The sequence below is a fragment of the Falco punctatus genome (assembly GCF_963210335.1).
Source record: "Falco punctatus genome assembly, chromosome: Z".
Lineage (NCBI taxonomy): Eukaryota > Metazoa > Chordata > Aves > Falconiformes > Falconidae > Falco > Falco punctatus.
The window spans coordinates 38,918,054-38,943,826 of NC_137586.1; the positions used below are offsets into that span (position 1 = coordinate 38,918,054).

Below are 25,773 nucleotides of genomic sequence, written 5' to 3' on the forward strand. Positions count from 1 at the left end.
GTGAGTTATGCATCTTGCTCAACTTTATTAGTTTCTAACACCACTTATATAGAACCGATACACATGCATATTCGTAAAGCAGAAATATAATTGGTTAGTAGTCTCTAAACACGCGCGGTTCTCACACCCCTAATTATCATGACTAAAATAAGCATTCTATCCATGTAGCTAATTGTGTTGCTGTGCTTCAGCCTTGTAGTTTGTTACTCCCTATATTCCCATTCCGGTCCCTACCTTTCTTGGCCCTGCACCTGCTTTCCCAGCAGCTGTAGCTTGTTACAGCCACGGCCTGTTGGCACGACATAATTACTTGGTCTCGGGATTCAAGAATAGCTCAAGGCGACCTTTCTTGTTATCTTCAGCACAGCAACTTCAGTACAATTCTGATTACAGGCCTATTCTAATACCAGGCCTGGATTGTGCAGATCTTCAGAGATTCTAAGGCCATGCTTCTGCAGCCATTCTTCTACAATAGTAAGTGTTCTAAGTAAATTAATACTACTTAACTTTAGTCCCGAACTTGTCCAGCCCACTGCTTTTACTCTGTCCTGTTTCTAGACTTTGTGTTGTTCTTCTAGACTATCTGGTCTAGATAACTCTGGAAAGTGCTGACAATTTGCCTTGAAAGTCAAGAGCACATAAAGCATGTCTGCTTCTTTATGGTTACAGAACCTCTCCACAGCACTTTTTTTTTTTAATCAATATTTGCAAATTAATGAAAACTAACACCCTTTCAGTATTGCTTCAGACTCATATGTTATGATTTGGGGCCAGTCTTGTTTAGCTATATATTTTCTCCTTCTCAGACTGTTGAAGATGTATCATACAATATTGTTCGTATTTTTCCCCCATTTCAGGTAATTGCAGAAATGAGTGTTTTAGCCTAAGTACACTCTTGTTAGACATAATGACTTAGATGGGGCAGAGATAAATTGGATAACTACAAGGAATGTGGTACACTTCCACATGGACTTTATAGGTGATTTTAACCTCCTGTCCTTTAGAGGAAGGAAGAACAAAACAAACTGATTTATACCTGTGGGATTAGAAATCATCTACAGCAACCATGTAAACTAGAATCATAAGAACATACAGTCAGGCAGGAACATAATCAAACAATATGTTGGACTAACATATATGAGTAACAGTACTTCATATACTTCAGCAATATTGTTAAGAAAACAAAAAATTATGGCTGAAAGAGAAAGCCAGATATGTCTTAATAATCTTAAATAATTTGAAGAAAGAGAAGTATTAGCCTGTGGAGTAAATGTTGTATATTGAATTTCAGTGTAACAGCTATTTTACAGTTATTTATCAAAATGTTACCATCTAAATTCCAAGCATCCATAAACATCTGTTCTTAACAAATTCTTAACCTCTTCTGACCAGAAAATAATCAGAAAGAAGTGTTGTGAAGAAGGATGAAAAAGATCCAATGCGATTAGAAGTATGGTCAAAACAGCTATGATGAATTCTTCTGGCTGAAGAAAATATGACAAGGCAGACTTTACATTAGAGTGCCTAAGGAAAGTGACTGAGGGACACTAAAGCCATGATGGAAGCCTGAAATTCACGTGATGAAGGAAAAAAAAAAATAAATTAAAGCTGTGCAGGAAGGAGAATAAGGAGTTCCATGAGACCAAAGACACAAGAAAAGGGAATGATGATGTGTTCTGTTACTTTGCTTACAGCACATGTCATACATGAATACTGAATATGTAACAATCAATAGCTCAAACAGAGGAAAGGTGCAGACATCCTGGTGGTGCAAAGCAATATTCAAAACAATGCTAGGTCAGTCTTCCCTACAGGTTTTGGGCCACTGCATACCTACCCATGCTGGAGGAATGAAAACATGCCTGAAGCAACGGCTGCAGGTACAAACATACTGGCTGCTGCCAGCAATTATGGTTAGTTAACAGATTCCAGTCAGTATGAAATATTTAAAGCTAGTTATTACAGTTTAATTTTGCTCCTCAGATACTGAAATGCTGCTACTAATGGCTACTGTTAATACTTTGAGGCTACTTTTCAACACTTTTGCAGTTCTCTGGGAACAGTAATCTACACTTTGCAACATGCTGAAAGGGACTGGCTATACAAGGTCACAGTGTTTCTTGTACATACCCAAATGTGTACCCATTCCAACTGCAACCTGATGTTTTTCTTTTTAGTCATGTTTGTACCATGAATGTCTAACAAGCAAAAGTAATCATGAAGATGTGAATGACACCCAGACCTCATCAAAGACAAATCATGAAACATACACAATGTAAAAGTTTAGACGTGCTAATTTCGGGTAGAGTAGACTTCCATGATTCTTGGTAGTGCCAGGTTTTACTAAACAGATACGAGACTTTTCTGTTCTTTATTACTAAGTCTGAGCACTCACCATTGCTTGCATTCTGCAATGTTAAAGTAAAAAGTAAAATACAAAATTGAGCAGCGAAGTAAAGCTGGTATATATGAACTTCTTTAAAATAGTACAGATATGTTTTTAGTGTAGTGATTCAAGTTCTTGGAATAAAGACATTTTTAATGCAGCATAGGTAGGTATGTATAATGTAGCAATGTAGGTAGGCATAATTCTGTTCCATGTGTTTTACTGAGAGATTCCAACTGATATAATCCAGAGAGAGTTAAGATTATTAAGGATCAGGAAGTCCCAGCTCCACTTGGACAGAGCATGACTTTATAGTGTCCACTGCAGTAGATGAAAGCAAGCTGCAGTACCGTATGTGGGTGCCTGTTGGGCACAGTTCAGCAGACTCATACACATGGATTTGCTGTTTGGTGTTGAGAAAGGCTATGCTGTCCAAAGCAGCAGTTACCTGTTGTGCTTCTTTCGGTGTGCAATTAGCTGTTATCCCATAGTCTCTATATCTACAGCTGAAGGGAAAAAAAAAAGGCTCCTTTGTTTTTAGAAATTACACATTACTCTTGTGTATACGTGTATATATTTCAGTGCTGGAAAGGGGAAATTTCTGATAAGTATCATGGTAGGAAATGTGTTATCTGTGGCTATAAATTTAGTTACATTTTTATGACTAAAGGTTTTGCTTTAAAGGTATTTTTATGGTGGTGAAGTCCGATGGATTGTACAAGGAAGCTTTCCTTTCTGCAAGGAAGGCTGGATTCTTGACTTTCAAGCTCTTGAATCAGGAAAACTCACTTTAGACACAGTGCTGAGAATCTAGCTGAGGCGAAAAAAATCTTCTTGAATAGAAATTGCAATTTATATATATATATATATATATATATATATATGCATACATAAAACCACCACTCCTGTCCAATGGAGGACAAAAATTAGAACTTTATAAGTAGGGAGGAGGTTTTGGAAAATAATATCTATATCAGGACAGCTTTTGCAATTATGCTAGAGTCACAGACAGTTTAGGATTGCACGTTGCTGACAGATAATATTGACAGTGTCAATACTGTCAAAAACACTGTTAGCTATCACAGAATCAAGAAATGGCTGAGGCTGGAAGGAATCTCTGGAAGTCATCTGGTCCAGCCCCGCTGCTGACGCAGGGTAAACTAAAGATGGTTGCCCAGGGCCATTTCTAGATGGCTTTAGAATATCTCCAGGGTTGGAGACTCCACAACAAACCTGGGCAACCTGTGTCAGTGCCTATTGTCACTTCTATTGTGAAAAAGTGATGTTCAGAGGGAAGCTCCTGTGTTTTGGTTTTTGCCCATTGCTTCTGGTCCTGTCATTGGGCACCACTGGAAAAAGCCTGGCTCCACCTGCTTTACACCTTCCCTTCAGGTGTTTGTTCACATTGGAAAGAACCTCCCTGAGCCTTCCCTGTTCCAGGCTGAACAGTCTCAGCTCTCACAGCCTTTAATCACAGGAAAGAATTTCACACTCCTTCATCATCTCTGTGGTCCCTCACTGCACTCACTTTAGTCTATCTGTATCTGTTTTGTAGAGGAGCCCAGAACAGAAAACAGTACTTCAGGTGTGGCCTCATCAGTGCTTAGGGGAAGGATCACCTGCTCTGACCTGCTGGCTAAACTCCTAATGGCAGCTGAGGATACTGGTGCCTGCCTTTACCACATGGGCAAAAAATTATTGGCTCCTGTCCAGCTTGACATTCACCAGAACCTGCATGAACTGCATGTTTGTGTCAACCCAATTCAGCATGTTGAGATTTCTCTGGATGGCAGTAAAACCCTTTGGTGTATCAGCTGCCTCTCCCAGTTTTGTGTTACCAGCAGACTTCCTTAGGGTACTCTGTCCCATTATCCAGACCATTAATGAAGATGTTGGTCAGGATTGGATCTAATAGTGACCCCTAGGGTATAATGTTGGTTACTGACCTCCAACTAAACTTCGTACCACTGAACACCAGCCTCTGGGCCTAGCCATTCAGTCAGTTTTCAGCCCACCTCACTGTCTCCTTACCTAGCTCACACTTCATCAGCTTCTCTATAAGGATTTTCCAGGAGACAGTGTCAAAAGCCTTGCTGAAGTCAAGGCACGCAATATCAACTCATCCACGAAGTCAGTCATTGGAGAAGGTTATCAGGTTGATGACATATGGTTTCCACTTTGTGAATCCATGCTGACTATTCCTGATCATCTTCATGTCCATCAAGAGTTTAGAAATGGTCTCCAGGATTAGCTGTTTCATCACATTCTCAGGGATCAAGGTGAGGCTGACAAGCATGTATTTCCTTGGTTCTTTCTTCTTGTCTTTTTTGAAGACAGAATTGACATTTTGTTCTGTCTAGTCTTCAGGCACCTCTCCCAGTTGCTGTGACTATTCAAAGATTATCAAGGGTATCCTTTTAATGACATCAAAGGTTCCCTTGACACTCACAGGGTGCATCCCATCAGGGCCTGTGAGCTTATGTATGTCCAGTTTGGTTAAATATTTCCTTACCTGATCCTCTTCCACCAAGGGTAAGCCTTCTTTTCTCCAGACTTTCTCCCTCTTTTCCAAGACCTTGGATTCCTTAAAGCCAGTCTTGCTGGTAAAGATTGAGGTGAAGGAGTCATTCAGTACCTTAGTCTTTTCCATGTCCTGTACCAGTAGAGGCACCTGCTGCATTCAACAATCGATACACATTTTCACTAGTCTTCCTTTTGCTACTTATGTGCTTGTGAAAACCTCTCTTGTTTAGCTTAACATCCCATGCCAGATTCAACTCCAGGTGGCTTTGGCATTACTGACTGCATTTCTGCATGCCTGGAAAGTGTCTCTGTATTCCTCTCAGATTCCCCATACTTGCTTCCACCTTCCATATGTATATGCTTGTGTCACAATTTCCTTGTTCATCAGTGTGGGCCTCCTGTTTTATTCACCTGACAACCTCTTCATAAGGATGGACTGCTTTTGATCTTGGAACAGGTGATCCTTAAATATCAACCAGCTTCCTTGGATCCCACTTCCCTGTAGGGCCTTATGCTGCGGGACTCTTTGAAGAAGATCAATGCGGAGGCTGAATTGTGCTCTACTGAATCCCAAGGTTGTGGTCTTGCTTTTTGCCCTGCTCCCTCCTCTGAGGATCTCATAGTCACTGTAAGCAAGGCTGGTTTTGACCTTTGAGGTATCAAATGCTGGAGATGGTTATGAGCCTTTAGGCTTATTAAAGATTTGTGTTACAAGTAGCACCAAAAAAAAAAAAAAAAAAAAAAAAAAGAAAAGTAACAGTAACAGAAACAGAAACAGAATAAACTTTCCTCATGATTTTTCTTTGTCTTGGTGGGAACAAAGTCCTTTTAGCATTTCAAAACACTTAATTATGAAATGAACAAAAAAAGAGACTTCAGATATGTCTAGGCAAGATATGTACTTATAATTTCATTTACTCTGCAACAGAACAGAATTAGAACTCTTATGATTCTTCAGTGGTTCATATCTGTAACTCTGACATACGTACAAGGTAAGACACACAGTTACAGGACAGTAGGGACATGCTGGAGTTCCCATCAAAAGCATGACAGAGGGTGCCATGCAAATGAAAGAATGTGCCAGAGAAAAAATACCCTTGGAAATGCTTTATCAGCTCTGAAGCCTTCATTGTTTAATTTCGTGCTGCAATTTTTCTGTAGCAATGTATTTTACCCACACACAAAAGAGTTGAGTGATTTCTTTATTTTTCAAATGCATCTGCATGTCTTTGTATCATATACAGAAAGCATGGCTGACCTTTGTCAGTTGGGTCACTGAAAAAAGTCAGCTGGAGCTATTTCTCCGCCGGTGTCTAACTAAGCATTCCTGATTGCTTTTGAAGTTAAGAAACAAAGTGCATCCCGTAATTTCTGTGGCACAAGACTGGATGTACTAATAGATGAGTCAAAGAAGGTACATGTGGTTTTCATTCTGACAGAAAAAATGAATTGAAAACCAACAACCCCAAACCAGACAGTCTGAATCTCCAAAAGAAGTTTGTCACTACCTTCAGAGAGGTAAAAGCAGATTCTTCTCTGACTTTCTGAAAACTTTTCTTATCCACATCACAATAGCCTTTGAGTTTAGACTTGCCCCCACTAAATATGAGATGTCTTCCCTTTCCTGATGGTATAGCTATCTTTACATTTTACATCTGTAGACTATGGTTTGTGAAAGAAAAGTATAAATTTTCCCTGATGTGATTTTAAGTTACAGCATACAGAGATTTTAATTACATAATTGTTTACTTTTGATTCCACCATCTTAATTGCTATACTTAGGTAAGCATTTGCTAAGTGTTAGAATTCTTTTTTTTTTTTTTTTTTTTTTTTCCCCAGGAGATTAGATTTAATTTTTTTGTTATTTATTATACTTTGGTTCTGTATTGTGCCCTTCCCTTTTCAGAATTATCTCTTTGTTAGGAGCACACAGCTATACAGCTGTTACAATTACCCTTTCATATACCAAAGACTGAAATTTCTAGGAGCCTTCCAATTATGTAAGGCATTTTCAATTCCCAGCTGAATTCAGATGCATCCTTTCATGGAGAAAGCTGTGTCTATCCCATGGGAGACTGACTTGGCCTTCTTTCATTGCTTTCCTTTAAAAATAAAGAAGACATATTTTCTTTTCCCCTAGTGGAGAATAAAATATCTGTAATGACCTCTGAAGGTGGAAATTTCTCTCTGAAATGTCTCAAATTTCTGTCTAGCGCCCTCAGTTGCCCCTTCGTATGCTTTGCAAGCCGCAATATCACTGTTGTTCCTAGACTTTGTCTACTATCTTGGTCAAAACTTCAGATTTGTATTCAAGTTCCTAGTCAGTATTTGGGCAGGTGCTCTAATTAGAGATTGCTGATATGTTTCATATTGTAACCATGTCCAGAAATCAAAAAGTTATTTTGGTAAATTTCAATCAAAACCTATATACTTCCAATAAATTTGGGTTTTAAAAAACTATTTTGTATCCATTGGAAATGTTCTTCATAAAACAAAAAATCCGTTTGATTCAATTCTGAAACATTGGGGATTTTATAAAAACAACTAGGTTTTTTTCTTATTTCTGCCTCATGTTGCTCTGAAAAATACAGTGTCTACTTCTATAGAAGTAGACATAATAATTTTTAACTCATTCAGTTTAAAATTCTGATCTGGATTATTACTGAACCTGACCCACAGTTGTTTTTTATTTGCCTCTGAACATCTTATATTTGTCTTAATTGAAGATGTTTGGAGTCACTCACAGATCAAAAGAGAAGTGCTATTAATATGAAAGGTACATTGGTGCAAAAGTACAAGTATTGCCTCCTGGCATCCAAGGTCATTGCAGCGGTGATGGCACTGACTGCTAATCTCTCAAAAAAGCTTAGGTTTGAGAAAAAGAAAGAAACTCAGCACAGTGGACAAAAACACACCCTCATCTTTCAGGGGATAAAAGAAACCTTCCTGCTGTAGCTATGGGTTGGAGCACCCTGTGTAGCCTAGAGCAGAGCTCCAGCTGAGTCCTTTACAGAGCAGGGAGAGCAAAGGCAGCAACACTTTTTCAGTGTGTTCCAGGTGAGGTTTTCCCAAAGTTAGGTGTCTTGATATCACTCTGTGTGGGTGCTGTATGCACACCTCTTGCTGGAGGAGTGAAACCCTAGTAGAGTGTTGTAGTACTTTGCTTCATTAGCCTGAGCCTGTGCTGAACCCACTGTGCATTGAAGAGCAGTAATGGCTCAATTTCACGGTCAGAACTGTACCATATGGAAGTTCTGTTCCCCTCTACTTCTGTCAGGTGTTCAACCACAGAGCTTTAAGCTTCATCAAAGGAAACTTCTGTGTCAGCATGGCTGGTGACATCAGTGAATTACGTTCTGCACTAGCATCCAGCTCTCATACTTTCTGATGTGATGAAGCTAGGACATGCATACGGGATCCAAAGGACAGAACTACCAGATGCAGAAAATGGAAGTCTTAGGAACACAACTAAGTGCTAGGCAGCACCTAGAAGTTCACTTCAGGCCACCTAGTCTCCCAAAAGTTTCTCACTGGAGCACATACACAATATGGACAGAATAGTCCAGAAGAAAAATAAGGGACAGTATGTGACATGATGTTTTGAAAAGAACTTATAAAATTTGGGATCTACTTCATACAGAGAAGGCAGAAATCCCACTTGTCTCAAGTGTGGCACTACTATATCAGTATTACCTATACATAGTACAGATTCATTGCATGTGAATAAAGTGTCACCATCTCATGCTGTTGGCAAGGACTGCTGAATGTTTGCTTCTGTATCAAAACGGAGAATGAAATATTTTGAAAGTCTGCCCTAATAGTTTATGCTGGTGTTAATGTGTGATATTACAGAAACAGCACCATTACTGTCCCTATTTTTGTTAGCTCACCATTCCAAAGTAAACAGAACTGCACAAAGAGCTATCTGCAATTCATTTTTAAAGAATGTTTTGCAGTTTCTTCCAAGCACAAGGAGTTAATATCCAGATGCAAATCTCAGCTTTTCCACTCAGATCCACTTCTAATAAGTTTGATGCGTTCCATCCTTATGTGCTTTGAACATTTCACTGGCAGCCAAGTCAGTAACCGTGTGGAATGAAAAAAAATCATCTTATAGTTAATTCACTGCATCAGTTTTGTGCTTACTCTTCTTACAACATCGGTACTGCAAGAGTTCTTGGTTCCAGTTTTGCATACAACATTGTAGTCTAAAGGAAAAAATCAATTTGTTTGCTGCCTGCCAGTACATACAGAAGCTTTACTTTGTCATACTAGAAGAGACAGGAAGAATGCAGCTCTGTCAAACTCCTGAATTTATCACCAGTTCTTGTTTACAGTGGTTACCATGAGACTGTCATTGTGTTTTGTGGTTAAGAAAAACAGTGAGACAAGTTTTCTTATTTCTGCAGTTGCTGGTTTGCTACAATTGTAATACTGGTTATGAGTATCGATCAGTCAAAGTCATGGGAATATACTATTAAAATACAGAAGGAATCATTTACTTCCATAAGAGACATTTTCCAGGCAGAAGTTTCAGAGACAGACCACTGATGCCAATATTTGGAAGGAGTTATGGAAGACAGGAGGAAACAGTAACTTATCTTTAACAGCAACAACTGCAGTAGGTATTTAGAAAAAGATACCTATACCTAAAGGCACCTTTGGAAAACATTGTTTCTGCAAAAGAAGCAGCTTAATGCCTTCTTCCTCAAGAGAGGTGGATTTAACAGAGATTTTGAAGTAGTCAAGCGATTATGAAACATAATCTTAATTCTATCTTGTTTTATTTAACACTAATTTATAGGCAAGAAAATGTAACCACTTTTTTAAAAAATAAATTTTGTTATCTGGTGAAGTATGAGGCGTTTAACCCTTTTGTCCCATATCAGTATTGATGCCTTATATCTGCCCTAAATCTTGAAGCTAATGTTTTGAAGTCTCTGAGTAAATGGTTTCTAATTCTATGTCTTACTCCTGAGGTGTGTCTCTAGAGAAGACTGATGTGCCAACCTGAGAAGAGTTATTGGAAGAATTTAGGTGATGAAGTAACATCTTACAATGACCAATTATTGCCAGCATGTACTAGTGGCTGTACCTGTATTCCAGATCTCTTTTTATCAAGACTATCAATATGAAGATAATTTTTTGACACTTTAAAAAACAATAAAAAAGTTTACTGTAGTTACTCTGCGGTAGAAGTAGCTCTTTTGGTTTAGCAAGGCTTGCTGTTATTCAACTTTTCCTAAGCCAAAATGTATTAGCCTTCTGAATACATAACTTGGTCACAGATCTTAGAAATTCTTGTTGATGGAAAAGCAGCAATGTGTTAGAAGGAGGGAAAAAAGGAAAGTGGTAATGCCAAATATTAGGCTTGTTATATTACTCAAATGTGTCACTGTTTACAGTCTTGGGTGTTGGCCAAAGATTTCTGAAGACTTGACTAGGAACTGTAAGCAGAGTGCTATGAAAATGGAGACAAAAAGTCAAGAGTGTGTGTGAAATCCAGTGAACTTTGGTCCAGAGTAAGCTCTAGAACAGCAATCTAGTTTCAGAATTTACATCAAATTTACAATGATTGCTTTTTCACATAAAAAAAGTAGCTTAAAATCACCATCTGTTTCCATTTGTATATAAGTTCTGTATGTCTTTTCTTCCATACATTTGAATTTGGTTAACAACATCAAGAAGTAAGAATGTGAATAAATTAATGCCCTATTAATAATTGAAAAATGCCCCTAAGCATCTTAGGTAAAGACAACAGTAACTCCTTAGTTCCCAGTCAAGGATAAGAGTATTTCTCACAAACTAACAAAAAAAACAGTATGTTGTCTTATAATGTGGTTCTAAACCAGAATACAGCTGGGTCTTACAAAAAAAACCCAACAACCAAACGAGTGCTGTTTATCTTACAGGTTTCATTTTATATTCTGTATCCGGAATACTTTGTAATGTTTGTCACTGACAAATTCAGCTATCTTGGTTTTACTTAGCATCATGTCATTCACAGCTCTTGGGCTTTCCTGATGCTGTACAGTATCACTTGCAATATTTGTCCAAGAAACAAGGAAAATTAATGTTGTTTTTGTTACTTGCAAATGCTAAGGGCTCTGGAAATGCAGAAAGCTGCTAGGGTGTTTAGTCACCTAGTTCTCATTCATTTTAATTGGAATGGTGTGCTTCAGTTACTCACCTTTTACCCTTTACCACTCAGCTAAAAGATTCATGTGGTAACTGTGGCTGCCAGAAATCGACAAAAAATATATGACAGCAGTCATTTCTAAGCCCATATACAAAATGTGTCCTTTAAAATGGAAGCTGTCACCACTCAAGTGGCCAGGTAAAGAAATGATTGTGTCTTTTTCCATGTCTGGAGTTCATCTGTCCCTATTGCCACTGAGGCAACCCTCAAAAGCACTCACCATTCTCCAAGGTAGCATTAAAAAGGAATGGATACCATGCAAATACAGAAATGGTACTGAAAAAAATAATCAGGAATGACTAAAAACTTGAAATAATTTATAAATTACATTTTGATCTAAGAAAATATCAGAATGAACCAAGGGATTTTCACTTGAAATTTTCTGTTTTCAGAGTTCCTTAGTCAATTATAAACTTGGCTTTGACGGCAATTATATCAATAGTAGATCACAAAAGATTCACTCTTGAAAACACAGTTGTGTAGGCAGATCATGGTCTTACAGTCATTAAAATAAAAGGCCCCCCTGGCTGCAGCAACAGCAGGATTAAGTCTTTAGAGATAGTTTAAAATAAAAATTAAACATTTCCCATTGAATTGGGTGGACTTTGGCTCAGGCTCATGATGGAGAAGAACAAAACATACAAATATTTGCTTATATAGGTGGAAAATATCAGTCCCAGTAATTTTCCTGTGTGTGTCCAAGCATTCAAGCTTTACTAAATGATCTTGTTAAAATATTTTATAAGCATTTTTTGCATGTGATAAATTCTATTGTAAAGTCTTGGAGTTGGATTTAAAAATTGTCATTTCTTCTGTAGTTATTAAGGATTTATGAATTCTGTTTGGTGCTATTAATTCAGTCTTTTATCATAAATATGCAGGTAAGTACTAGGAAGCAGATTTCAATTTATGTTGAATAGGAATATGGAATCTTTCCTGTTCCTACAAGTCTTTTTTACTTACGAGTAGGACAATAAAATTAAAGGGGCTATTCATGAAATGGTAGACAACTCTGCACTATTAGCAGTTAATGCATTGCCTCCTCCCACCTGGTTAAAATCAGTTGCTTGAACTACTTGTGTGATTATGTAAAACTAGTGATTTAAAAACAAATGTGCGCAGACATACATGTTCAGGGAAGAAACATATAAATGAACCATCAGGAAAAAAAATATTTTTTTTTTTTTTTAAGCTGCATCTCTCTCTGGAACCAAACCACCGATTTGAAGACTACAGTGAAGGTACGAATTCCTGCATAGGATTTATAGCTCTGATTGCCAGCCATTATGTCAAATGGTGCATCCAATAGCAAAGTAGAAAAACAGCAGCTAGGGCTTTGACAGGTCTTTTATCTTCCTCCATTTATCACAAATGAACAGTTTTCTGCCTTTCCAAACACACTACATAGAAACACAAATGAATTAGAATGGCTCTTGAGAATGCTGCTGAAGTTTTTAAAAAAACTACTCCTGCTACTTGAATTTTCAACTTTGAATGATTACATTTTTAATCCATGCATCTATTTTAAAACTCACAGTTTTCAAGAAACCTGACCTTTCTCTGTTTTGAATACATTTTTTATCCCATGACTCAGCTAAGATTTATAGGCTGATGCAGCTAAAGAAGCCTACAATTGTCTCCTATTGTTTTAAAATGTAAAACAGCCATCTCTTTCCCAATTGTTGAATACATTCCATAACAGCATTGCATACTGATGCAAATTCTTTAAAGGCTCTGTTCTCATATTGGAAAAGCAGGGATTAAACAAAAAAAATTAGAGATCCAAATGTCAACTCTAAAAATATTTCATTTTGTTGCTAAGTCCAAAATCATACTTTCTGTAGTTGATGATGAAAATTATCAAAGCTATATGGGATATTGAATATATTATGGAAACATATTAGCTGTGTCATTACAAGAAGGCTGGTCAGCCTGAACTTGGTGCTGGGAAAGGTTATGGAGCAGATCATCTTGAGTGCCATCACATGGCATGTGCAGGACAGCTGGGGGATCAGGCCCAGCCAGCATGGGTTTGAAAGGCAGGTCCTGCTTGATGGACCTGATCTCCTTCTATGACAAGTTGACCCACGTAGTGAATGAGGGAAAGACTGTGCATGTTGTCTAACTGGACCTTAGTAAAGCCTTTTGCACCATCTGCCACAACATCTCCTGGAGAAACTGGCTGGTCATGGCTTGGATGGGTATAATCTATACTGAGTAAAAAGCTGGCTTGTTGGCCAAGCCCAGCAAGTGTTAGTAAATGGAGTTACATCCAGCTGATGACCGGTCACAAGTGGTGTTCCCCAGAGCTCAGTACTGGGGCCAGTTGTTTTAATATCTTTAATGACCATCTGGACAAGGGGATTGAGTGCACCCTCAGAAGTTTGCAGATGACACCAAGGTGGGTAGGAGTGGTGATCTGCTTGAGGGCAGGCAGGCTGTGCAGAAGGATCTGGACAGGCTGGACCGATGGGCCGAGGCCGTTTCTGTGGTGTTCAACAAGGCTCAGTGCCGGGTCCTGCTCGTGGGTCACAGCAGCCCCACACAGCGCTACAGGCTGGGGCAGAGCGGCTGGAAAGGGCCTGGTGGGAAAGGGCCTGGGGGTGCTGGTCCACAGCCGGCTGGGCGTGAGCCAGCAGTGTGCCCAGGTGGCCAAGGCGGCCAGCAGCACCCTGGCTGGTACCAGACACGGTGTGGCCAGCAGGGCCAGGGCAGCGATGGTCCCCCTGTACTGGGCACTGGTGAGGCCGCACCTCGAACGCTGTGTTCAGGTTTGGGTGCCTCTAATACAAGAGGGACGCTGAGGTGCTGCAGCGTGGCCAGAGAAGGGCAACAAAGCTGGTGAGGCATCTGGAGCACAAGTCTTATGAGAAGCAGCTGAGGGAACCTGCTGAAATGAAAGTGAAAAGGAGGTTCAGGGGTGATCTTATTGCTCTCTACAACTACCTGAGAGGAAGTTGTAAGACAGGTTGGGGCTGGTCTCTTGTCCTAAGCAACAAGTGACAGAATAAGAGGAAATAACTTCAAGTTACACCAGGGGAGGTTTATATTGACTATTAGGAAAAACTTCTTCACCTAAGGGGTTGTCAAGCATTGGAACAGGCTGCCCAGGGAGGTGGTGGAATCACCATCCTCAGAAGTGTTTTAAAAATGCATAGATGTGCCACTTAGGGGCATGGTTTAGTGATGGACTTGGCAGTCCTGTGTTAATGGTTGGACTTGGTGATCTCAAAGATCTTTTCCAACCTAAATGATTCTATGATTCTACGATTACATGATTCTATGCAATAGATTTAAGTACAGTGTTCACAGAGTGAGATGCCTTCAATTGATAATCATGGTATGATAAGATCATAACTGCGTCAGTAGATATACAGAGGAAAAGAGTGCTGAGGATCTGGTATGTGTACCAAATGTGTTTCTGGGGGTTTGTATTTCAAACTGGATATGTTTTGGTCCCATAGGCTAAATGCCCATTATTGTTTGGAAACTATTAGATAAGTTTAGATATGTATCAACAATGTGTCTATCAGTTTAGCTTTATTTGAAAGTTACCCTGTCCATATGCACCAAGACTACTCTACATGAACTGAGAAACTTTAAGCGAGGACTGTTGGAAAATCCACTTCAAAATTTCTTTTACTCTGAACTGAAACACTAACAGAGACTTGCCCTCTACATTTCATTTGCATTGGCCAATAGTTATTCTATTTTCTACCTTGGAACTTCAAATACTCAATCCACACCATCACATTTTCAGATATAAGACATTAAAAAAAATTAAGATCTAGACATTTTTTATTATTATTAAAATTACTGTGAAGAAAGACATTGGAAATATCCCTAAGAATCAGTCATGGTTACATTCAAAGTTTGGTCAAAGCCTGTTTAAGTCCATTGTGAACAGAAATGTTGAATGATGTGAATCAAGCCTAAAGGCAAAGCCCAAATTTTTCAATAAATATTTCTTTGTGGAAAAATCAAACTAATTTCCTCATTTTTTCTGGTATCCTGGAAACCAAATGGATCACAAAAGAGCTCCACTTAAGCTGAATACTGAGACTTAGAGAAGGCTAAATGCATAGCATGGCAAGCCAAGACTTCAATATGCTAAACTACAAGACAAAATTAGGAAAATAAAGCAAGAGCTGCAATAGAAAAAAAAAAAGAAAGTTAAAAGTTAGTAAAGCAAAAGAAAAATAAATATCCTAAGAAACTCCATGGTATGTGACCTAGGATGAAGAAAGATGTATGCTGGAAATTATGGTTCTTCCTAATTTCACTTGGACTATTCTGACAACTGTCTAGGTAAGAGCAATGGGGTTTGCCTTACGGTCATTTATTTGTGCTATGGCCTTCCCTCTCCTCTATGAATCTGCCACCCACATGTGAGTGGAGGAACTGAATTTAGCATCTTCCAAATGACATTACATGGCACATGGGTCACAGGTCTGGGGTTATTCCTTAGGCCTGTTTGTAAGTCACTGTGGCTCATACAGACACACTGCTCACAGCAGTTTATAGATTGACAATAACAATCATAAAATCACAGAATGGTTTAGGTTGGAACATACCTTTAAAATAATCACCTAGCCCAAGCCCCCTGCCACTAGGTCAGGTTGCTCAAAGTCCTATACAACCTGACCTTGAATGTTTCCAGGAATGGGACATCCACAACTCCTCTGGGCAACCTGTTTCAGTATCTCACCACACCCATAAAAAAAAAAAAAGTCTTCATTATGTCCATTCTAAATCTACCCTCTTTCAGTTTAAAACCATTGCCCCTTGTCTTGTAACTACAGGTAATATGTCTCTCTCCATCTTTCTTATAAGCCTATTTTAAATATTGAAAAGCTTCTATAAGGTGTCCTTGAGCCTCCTTTTCTGCAGGCTGAAGAACCCTAACTCTCTCAGTCTGTCTTCATGCAAGAGGTGTTCAAGCTCTCTGATTATTTTTGTGACCTTCCTTTGAATCCACCCTAACAGGTCCATGTCTTTATTGTACTGGGACCCCAAAACTGGATGCAATACTCCAGGTGGGGTTTCATAATCACAGAGTAGAGGGGCAGAATCACTTCCCTTAACCTGCTGGCCACACTTCTTTTCGTGCAGTCTGGGACATGGTTGGCTTTCTGGGCTGTGAGCACACATTTCCAGATCATACCTAATTTTTCATCTACCAATATCCCCAAGTCTTTCTCTGCAGGGCTGCTTTCAATCCTTCCATCACACAGCCTTTACTGATACTGGGGATTGCCCTGACCCAGGTGCAGGACCTTGCACTTGGCTTTGTTGAATGTTGTGAGGGTCACATGGGCCCATTCCTCATGCCTGTCAAGGTTCCTCTGGATAACATCACTTCCATCAAGCCTATCAGCTGCACTACTCAGCTTGATGTCATCTGCAAACTTGCTGAGGGTGCACACAATCCTATTGTCTATGTCACTGATGAAGATATGAAGTAGTATTGGTCCCTGTATGGACCCCTGAGGGACACCACGTCTTACTGGTTTCCACTTTGAGATGTTAAGACACTGCCTGTAACTCTTTGGGTGCGGTCATCCAGCCAATTCATTATCTATCCATACAGTTCCTGCATCAAAGTCATATCACTTCAAAGTGAGGTAAAAATATTGTGGGGACTATGTAAGAAACCTTACAGAATTCAAGGTGGATGACACCCATAGCCCTTATGTTGTCCAGTAATGCAATCGCGCCAATGTAGAAGGCCACTAGAATAGTCACACACAGTTTTCCATTGTGAAGCCATGCTGGCTATGTCTAACCGCCTCCCAGTCTTCCATATGCATTGACATATCTTCCAGGAGGATCTGTTCCATGATCTTACTAGGCACAGCGGTGAGTGATTGGTCAGTGTTTCCAGCATCTTCCTTTTTTACCCTTTCTGAAAGTGGGTATGATGTTTGCCTTTTCCTAATTATTGGGAACTTCACCTGGTTGCCATGACAGTAACATCGCCTTTGTCCATTTCATATTTCAGCATTTTGGGTAACATGATTCAGAATAACTGAATGCTCAGATTGCTTGGAGAACTGAGGGCAAGAAAATAAGCAGTGAGAACGGACCTGCTTTTAAAAAACATGGTAGTCAAAATCTTAACAAAACACTAAGAAAGAAACTATTTATTTTCCAGTCAGACTTGTGAATGTATACAGCCTTGCATGAAGTAGAACAAATATTATTGTCAGCCCAATCAGTGAGACAACAAAAGTATACATACACAGATTTTATAAACAAGATTGCATACACAGACGCATACATACACACAGAATCAGAGAATTACAAAATGGTTGGAGTTGAAAGGGTCCTCTGGATATCACCTAGTCCAACCCCTGCTAAAGGAGGTTCAGCTACAGCAGGTTGCATGGAATTGCATCCAGGTGGGTTTTGAATGTCTCCAGAGAAAGAGACTCTACCGCCTCTCTGGGCAGCCTGTCCCAGGGCGCTGTCACACTCAAAGAAAACAAGTTTATCTTCACGTTCACATGGAAATTCCTGTGTTGCAGTTTGTGCCCGTTGCCCCTTGTCCTGTCACTGGGCACCAGGAAAAGAGCCTGGCCCCGTCCTCCTGACACTCGGCCTGAAGATACCTGTATGCACTGATGAGATCCCCTCTCAGCCTTCTCCAGGCTGCACAGGCCCATCTCTCTCGGCCTTCCCTCATGAGGGAGATGCTCCAGCCCCCTCACCCCCTCGGCAGCCCCCCGCTGGCCCCTCTCCAGTCGCTCCCTGTCTCTCCTGAACTGGGGAGCCCAGCGCTGGGCACAGCACTCCAGGTGCGGCCTCACCAGGGCAGAGCAGAGGGGCAGGACACCCCCCTCCACCCGCTGGCCACGCTCCTCCTGATGCAGCCCACGCTGGCAGCGGCCTCCTTGCCCACCGGGGCACACTGCCGGCCCACGGGCCACTCGGTGTCCTCCAGGCCTCCCAGGTCCTTCCCCGCAGAGCTGCCTGCCAGCAGGTCAGCCCCAGCCTGTGCTGGTGCGTGGGGTCGCTGCCCCCCGGCGCAGGACCCTACCCCCGCCTTTGCTGAGCTTCATGACGCCCCCCCCGCCCCACTGCCCAGCCTGCCCGGGCCCCGCTGAACGGCAGCGCAGCCTCCGGGGTATCAGCCGCCCTCCCAGCGCTGCACCACCAGCAAACTGGCTGCGGGCACGCTCTGCCCCTTCACCCAGGGCGCTGGTGGGTGGGCTGAGCAGGACGGGACCCGGTGCTGAGCCCCGGGGCACAGCGCTGGCTGCGGGCCCCCAGCTGGGCTGCGCCGCTGGTCACAGCCCTCTGGGCTCTGCCATCAGCCAGGTCTCAGCCCACCGCCCTGCCCACGCGCCCAGCCCACCCGGCCTGCGCTCACCTGGGGCGGCTGTGGGAGACAGGGGCAAGAGCCTGGCTGAGGGCAGGGCAGACAGCACCCGCTGCTCTCCCCTCACCCACCCGGCCAGGCGTTCCAGCACAGAAGGCTAGCAGGTTGGTCAGGCGTGATTTCCCCTTGGTGAATCCATGCTGACCACTCTTGAATAACCTTCTTTTTTTCTCTGTGCTTCAAGATGACCTCCAGCAGGAGCTGTTCCATCACCTTCCCAGGGCTGGAGGTGAGGCTGACTGGGCTCTAATTTCCCCTTCCTTGCCCTTTTTGAAGACTGGGGTGACACTGGCTTTCCTCCAGTCCTCAGGCACTTCTTTTCTCCCTGGACTTTCAAAGATGATGGAGGGTTGGCTAGTAATAACATCTGCTATCTCCCCCAGCACTTGGGGGTGCATCATATCAGGGCCCATGGATTTGTGGCTGTCAAATTTGCTTAAGTGACACAGACTTGTACAGATATACTGAGATAGACAGATATTCATCCATGCATTTATTTATCTATTTATTTATATACAGCGTACATGAGTATATATCTGAATATGCACATATGGTTGCCTGTGATAAATTCACAGTTGGGAAATCTACAAAAATACAAGAATATAAAACCCAAATAATGATAGGAAGTCTTATTTTTTTTTTTCTCTATATTCTTCCCTTCTGTGAATGTCTTCACTTCTTCTTGTTATCACTACAAAAGCCATTTTATGTTTTCACTATCCTACTCATTTCATTCACTCTTTGTCCAGTTTCACCCCTGCCTCTCCTCTTATTTCCAGTGATGATGTCTCTTGCTCACTCAGAGAAACATTTTTACTCTTTCCCACAGTTTAAAACAGGGCTGGTTCCAAGGCGTCAAGTTTTTCTACCCATATGGGACAAGGTTTAGAAAGGCAGCATGACCCCAAGTAGTAGGACACTCTACACCTCTCCTCTGGCATGCTGCTGACTGGGCTGCTGCTGGGAGTAAAGGTCTAATCTCCTTTCAATAGTTTTTAGACACCTTGGCTTTAGTATCTGCTTTTCTCTGCTTTGCTTCCTGCTTAGTTTAGACCAGCCTGAAATAACATCTCCTCTGGACTCCTAATAAGATATACATAGACTTGCATGAGAGTAGTGTTGGTTTGCTACATATTATAGCACACTTTGTACATGTAGGGGTGTAAATAGAGGTGGAATTGATGAGAACCATGCACAGTTTCAGTCTGCATGTGCTTGCATATCTTTGTAGATGCAGACTGTCCAGGCCAGTCTCTGTGCTGGCTATAAGAAACAGCTTACTCCTAATCACGTTCATGCTTTACTAAGCTATATAAAGGCACTTTCATTTCTTTGTAATTTCAAGCTGGGTCTTTAACTTTTTAGGGATGTAATTTTTGTGGTTTACTGGCAATGCTTGTTTCACAAACTGCCCCATTTTCAGTCTTAGAAATGCAAAAATATGAAAAGCTGGTAGACTCAGCTGACAATAAAGTGGGTTTTCTATATGCTGCCCCTTAAACTGAAACATACATATATGCACCAGCAGGGAGATAAGAATTTACAACCATTTTTCCTAATGACAGCATGTTTCAAAGACAGTTAAAGGACAGATGCAAGATTTAGAATTAGCAACAATGTATTAAAACAAATGTGGCACTCTGCCCAGATTCCTGCCATAATGTTAATTGATTTTGTTATATGTGATAACACTATAACAATAGTAATTCCACTGCAGTTCTAAAGTGGAATATGAAAGCATGCACAGACGAACAATTAGAAAGAATAACTGGGGGAAACACATACATGTATATACCTCTCTGTATGTATGCATGTGTGTATACACACATGTGGATGGAGAGACACACAGTGATAGAAGTATAAAGACATTCTTAAAATTTCAGTGGTGGAGTTGAATTAATTCGTGTTAGATGCAAAGTAAACATCCAAAATACACTGGTTTACACTCCATTCATTCCCAAGCAGCAGCTTTTGCTGTCTTCTGCTACCCCATATCTGTCTTGAATTACGTATTACAAAATGTGTGTAAATTTTGTAAATAGGCAATTACAGAATGCAGATTCTCTGCTGTCTCCTCAAAGCTGTTTAAAAAAGGTTTGTGAATATTAAGAATAATAATGCAACAAACAAAATGACTGCATGTGCAAACAAAGTTAAAGCCTAAAATGAACGTAATAAGGGTGGCATTTGTAACTCTGATGTTCACAGAATGTGTTCTATCGTAACAGACCACAGAAATCAGGGAAATAACTGTTAAATAAGTGCTTTTAAATTGCATATACCATTCAAAAATATTTATTAAATGCTATTTCATCAACTAACCACACAAAGAACAAGATGTTAAAAGGTGGAAAATTATTATAGAACTGTAAATGAGAGGTGTAAAAATTAATACACGTGTCTCATTTATATGGATTTAATATTTGGCTTGGTTATATTCTTTGCTGTTAATTTTTCAAATGTCAGCACAGTTAATGCTTCAGGAAAGAGAAAATTCTTGGTAAGACAATCAAAGAAAAATAGTATAGCACAGGTATATACTCATTAAGTATACCCACTCCCTCACCAGATCATATAGAGCTTTTCCCTACAGATGTTCTGTCCCTATATGTTTAAAGTTCTCTGGGTTTTTTTATTGTAAAAGTGTTACTCTGCATCATATACAAACCCATCCTAAATGGTTTCTGTGAGAGCTGACAATGATAATTGAATCAGTTATGAACAGTAAATCAATCACAACAGAGAAGCAGTGGCCGTGAGTTTAACATTATAAACTTCCCCACAGTGAAAAGTCAGATGTATGATATACAGGAGTCAGTATTTCTGCTCTGTAGGATTTTCCTAAAAATACTTCTTTCCAATTCAGTTGAAAAGTTGAACATCCAAAAGTTCTGAATGACCAAAAATGTAAATAAAGAGCTTTGTTTAATTTTTGAAGATCTTAAATTTTGCATAAATATTACTTTTGTTCAGCTTTCTTTGAATGTAAATAATACATACTTGTAAAATGGGAAAGCATTTTTAACAGAACACAAAACTTTTATGATAATATGAAACTCAAAGTTTTAAAAAGTTTTAAAGATTTTTCAATAATTTAATAAAATATTTTAAAGCAATTTTTTCAATGAAGAACTTGCAAATGATCTTCATTAACAGAACAGTTTTAATAAGAAGTCCTTGTGAGCTAGAATGTATACAATGAGTTGTATGTATATTACACTTACTGTTTTCCATTGAGATTTTCTTGCAGAAGTAATCTCTTTAAAATTTTAACCTTAATAATATTTATCTCCCTTTTGGTAACTTTTAAAAACATATTAACAATTTAGTCATTTCTGAAGAAGAAAAATATGTAAAATAAATACTATTGTCAACATCTACTTCTTCTCTAGATCTCTGGTTTCTAATGCTGGCCATCAGACTGGAAAAAGTAACTCAAGAACAGGAAGAACCAAAGAATAATTGAAGTCTTCAAGAGGTTAATTTGCAGGAAAATAAGGTTTTGATTCAAACTTATCTGATGTTTTTCCTAAGCAACATATCTGTTCCTATTTTGTAAAACATACTCATATGTCAGAGTGTATTCTTTAATCTGCACTTATATGTAATGGTCTTGTTGTTTAATTATACAGAACAGTAGCTGCATATTACTATATGGAATATGTCATTAGAATAGTTTTTATTCTCATGAGTTTTTTTGAATAATATCTGGTTACTTAAATGTAAGAACTGAGAGTATGAATATAATATATCCCTTTGTCTACATTATAATGATGTCTGCTAAATGAGTATAAGGAACTAATTTACATAGACAGTTATCTGTGAGAAATATATAAATGGTGCAGTTACTGACAGTTGAAAAAGGGATACCAAGAATTCTTCTATTTAACCCAAAGAGAAGAACCAAGAAAAGTGACCTGCCTTCTGGGAAAGAAATCAACCTACCAACCACACAGAAAAGAGTGGCACCAAAGAAAAATTATAATTAAAATAATTAAAAAAATTCTAAACCTGCAAAAGCTTTCTAGCAAAAGATCATGATGCAAATGCAGCAAGAAGCAACGTACAGAAGAAATTAGCATCTTGTGAAACACACTGAGAGAAAGACAAAAGGTTCTCATGAAAGTAATTCCCTTTGTGTAAAGGTATTTCTTATTTTTCTACATGTTGCATTGCTTGCTTTTCATAAATAACAAATGTTGGCTCAGTAAATGTTCCAAGACATTAAGCTTAGCTGGAACAATATTTATACAAATTAGACAGATTACTGCAGGTAAAGACATAGATACTTTTTTACTGAAGTTAAAAACTAACATACAAGAGTAGTTTTTAAGAACAGCAGAAAGCTTTGACTAATTACAACCTGCAGAATCTCTCTCTCTAGGACTTCCAGACAGGAGTGATCCACTCTGCATCTATTTCCTGGCACCCAGTTTTTGTAGTGCATTTGACCATCACCATTCAGCAGAAGTAAGAACAAAATTAGATAGAACTACTAAACACCAGCATGATGAGTGGCCTTCAATCTGGAAAACAAATGTAAACTGAGGATATACTACATAAATCTTTGCTGTGGTATTCAGTCGCACTTGTAAACCCAGAACCACATGAACTTCCTTCACACATGTCCAGTAAGGCAGCATGCTACTGGAGAAAATGTATGGTCTGCTATCAGCCTTACATGCCTTCATCTTCAGGTATTTAGACATCTTAAATTGAGCTGTCCTGCAGAAGTTAAATGAAAAGACAAATGTGGATAGGATGGATGTTCAGCACTATAGGTGAAAGGCTACACTTTAATTTGGCAAAGTATGTTTAAATTAGGCCTTATAATAGGTTGGTTCCCCATTATTTTGTGCCATTAACTTGGTTTTAGAGAATACTTTAAAACACTTTCACTTGTTAAATCTTTCACAGCCAGCTGATTGTCTCCCTAACAGAAAATGAGAGGCAAAATGTCAAGAAGAGCAAGGATTATCTTAACCTTGTACTACACTGATCAGAACTCCGCTCGAAGTCAATGATTGCAAAACTTGTTCAGAATAACCTGATGACTCAGTCTCCCAGAATGCTAATCTTCAAAATCAGTGCAGTAAGAGCAAGAGGATTAAAGACACATTCGGTTGTAATGAGATCCATCATTAAAGGTAGAACACAGTCCATCGACATAAGTTGTCTAGCATGTGTAATTGCTTCTACTTTAAAATTTTCATTAGCACAAGAATTCAGAATCATTGTTCTGTCATTAAATTTTGGTTATCATTTTCATTTTATTCTTATAACTTAACAAAGTTGTTAATAAATCTCTCAGTTTTCTGCAGATACTTGCACTGGGGCTTCAATTTATTACAGACACCAGGTTTTTTTTTTTAATGAGAAGAGGAACCTGGCTGCATAGCCTTTTCATATTATTCACCAGATCATTTTCTTTTTAATGTTAAAAAAGATTGTCTCATTCTGAAACTTGCTTTTTCCTGCTTTCTTTAAGTGGAGCTCCTTATTTCCCTCAGAATTATTCTCCATCTCTGACCAAAGTATGTATGAACAGGATAAAGCATATGCAGTCTGCTGCTGGATGATGCTTCCCTCTCGAAGACCAGGTAGTTAAGAGAAGTGTGGAGCATTGGTCCTTTGAATTTTATTTTTTATTATTATTTTTTTTTAAGTAAAGGAGAATTAAGCAGAACTTCCAATGATATTTTTCCTGTTTGGCTTTGCTTTGTATTTTCAGTTCACTCAGAGAAAATTACTGCGTTTTGTCTCCAACAAAACAAATTTTTAATTTATTTGGGGTAGGGAATAGCAAAGGATACCCTACATGATTAATTAGACTAAAGTATGTGCTAAAAGGAAATAAATAAAGAAACGACAGTGCCAAATTATGCATGATTCACATTCAGTTTGTCCAAGCAGTGATACAGAGTTTGGAAATGCACAGCTTTCCACCAAGTCCTTCTTTATGCACGAGGGACTAATTCTCATTTAATCCACATAACATTTTATTTTTATCATCAAATGTAGGAAACAAGGTGGCAAATATTTATGAATCTTAATTAACCATTGAAAAACATTCTATAGCAACAGTCCTGAAACATACTAACTTTCCATTTTCTCATTATACTCACCTTCCCTGTCTCTTGCTTACACATACCACTCTATATATGATTTTTTTAATAACATTTATGGATATATTTCCTTAAAAATATATTATGTTTTGAAAAGTGTTAAAAGGATGACAGAGACAGGATTCTAAGAAATTCAAGGTAAATTATATGTTCCTCAGAGGACTTAAGGTAATCAAGACAGGCTTCCAGACTTGGAATAAAATAATATTATAATATTTTCCCTCCTCACCTCTGAAATTTGCTGTTTCCATGTATGCAAGTTGGTGCACTAACAAAGTACAACTATTAATTCCAGTATGCTTTAAGACTCAGCTCTACTCTAGAGTGTTACATTGCAATTCTAGATTTATTACTACTACATAACAGTACAAAATGACTGTAATTACAATTACCTTTGCTTTCAGTTTCTTCTTCCTTCACATATCCTCCCTGGAAGGCTTTAAAGCAAGATAGCTAATAAAATAGATGACTGAATGCTATAACATAGATTTCATATGATAGGTCTGAAAGCATCAGCAGCAAATTGACCACTTATGTACATGGCTTTTCTGATGTTCAATGAACGAGATGATTTCTCCTGTCTTACCCTGCTAGAATCTAAGGCATGAAAATATAAACAAACTATACAAAATAGGAATTATAATTTTTGGAAGTAAGAAGGGATTAATGGAAGGTATTTTTAGCTGCATCTTGTCTGTTTTTTCCTCAGGAAAAAAATACTGTTTTCTTAGCTAGTACTTCCTGAATATTGTTTTTGTCTCAGTTGAGCATGACAAAGGCAAGGAGGGGAAGAGAAGAGAGAAAGGCGGGGGAGGAAAGAAGACAGGAAAAGTAACCACTTCTAAGAAGTGGTTACTAGGCTAAGTGTCAAATATTCATAACACAAAAAATAGACTGTTGCAGTAATGTCATAATTATCAACTGGAAACTTGCCATACAAGATATAAAAATAGCCATGTGCCATCTGGTAATAATTTTTTCCCAGGCAAAATGGAAATTAAGGGCTATAGCAAAACTGTAATTCCTTAGGCTGGGAGAATGGTAGAACAAGCATATACCACTTGTTGGTATATTTGTTTTCTAGGCGTGTACCTAGATATTAATATGATAATGATTAATTATTAATAATTTCTTATTATTAATTATTTTAATAATCTTT

General features: G+C 39.1%; 1 long non-coding RNA gene across 1 annotated transcript in view; it reads right to left on the reverse strand.

Moving 5' to 3' along the window:
* Position 1: 1 nt before the first annotated feature.
* Positions 2-25,773, reverse strand: part of LOC308057120 — a 94,086-nt gene continuing 68,314 nt past the window's right edge. The window contains exon 2 of the long non-coding RNA XR_013925143.1: positions 2-25,745. This is a non-coding gene — a long non-coding RNA (uncharacterized lncRNA). The remainder of the gene's footprint in view (positions 25,746-25,773) is intronic.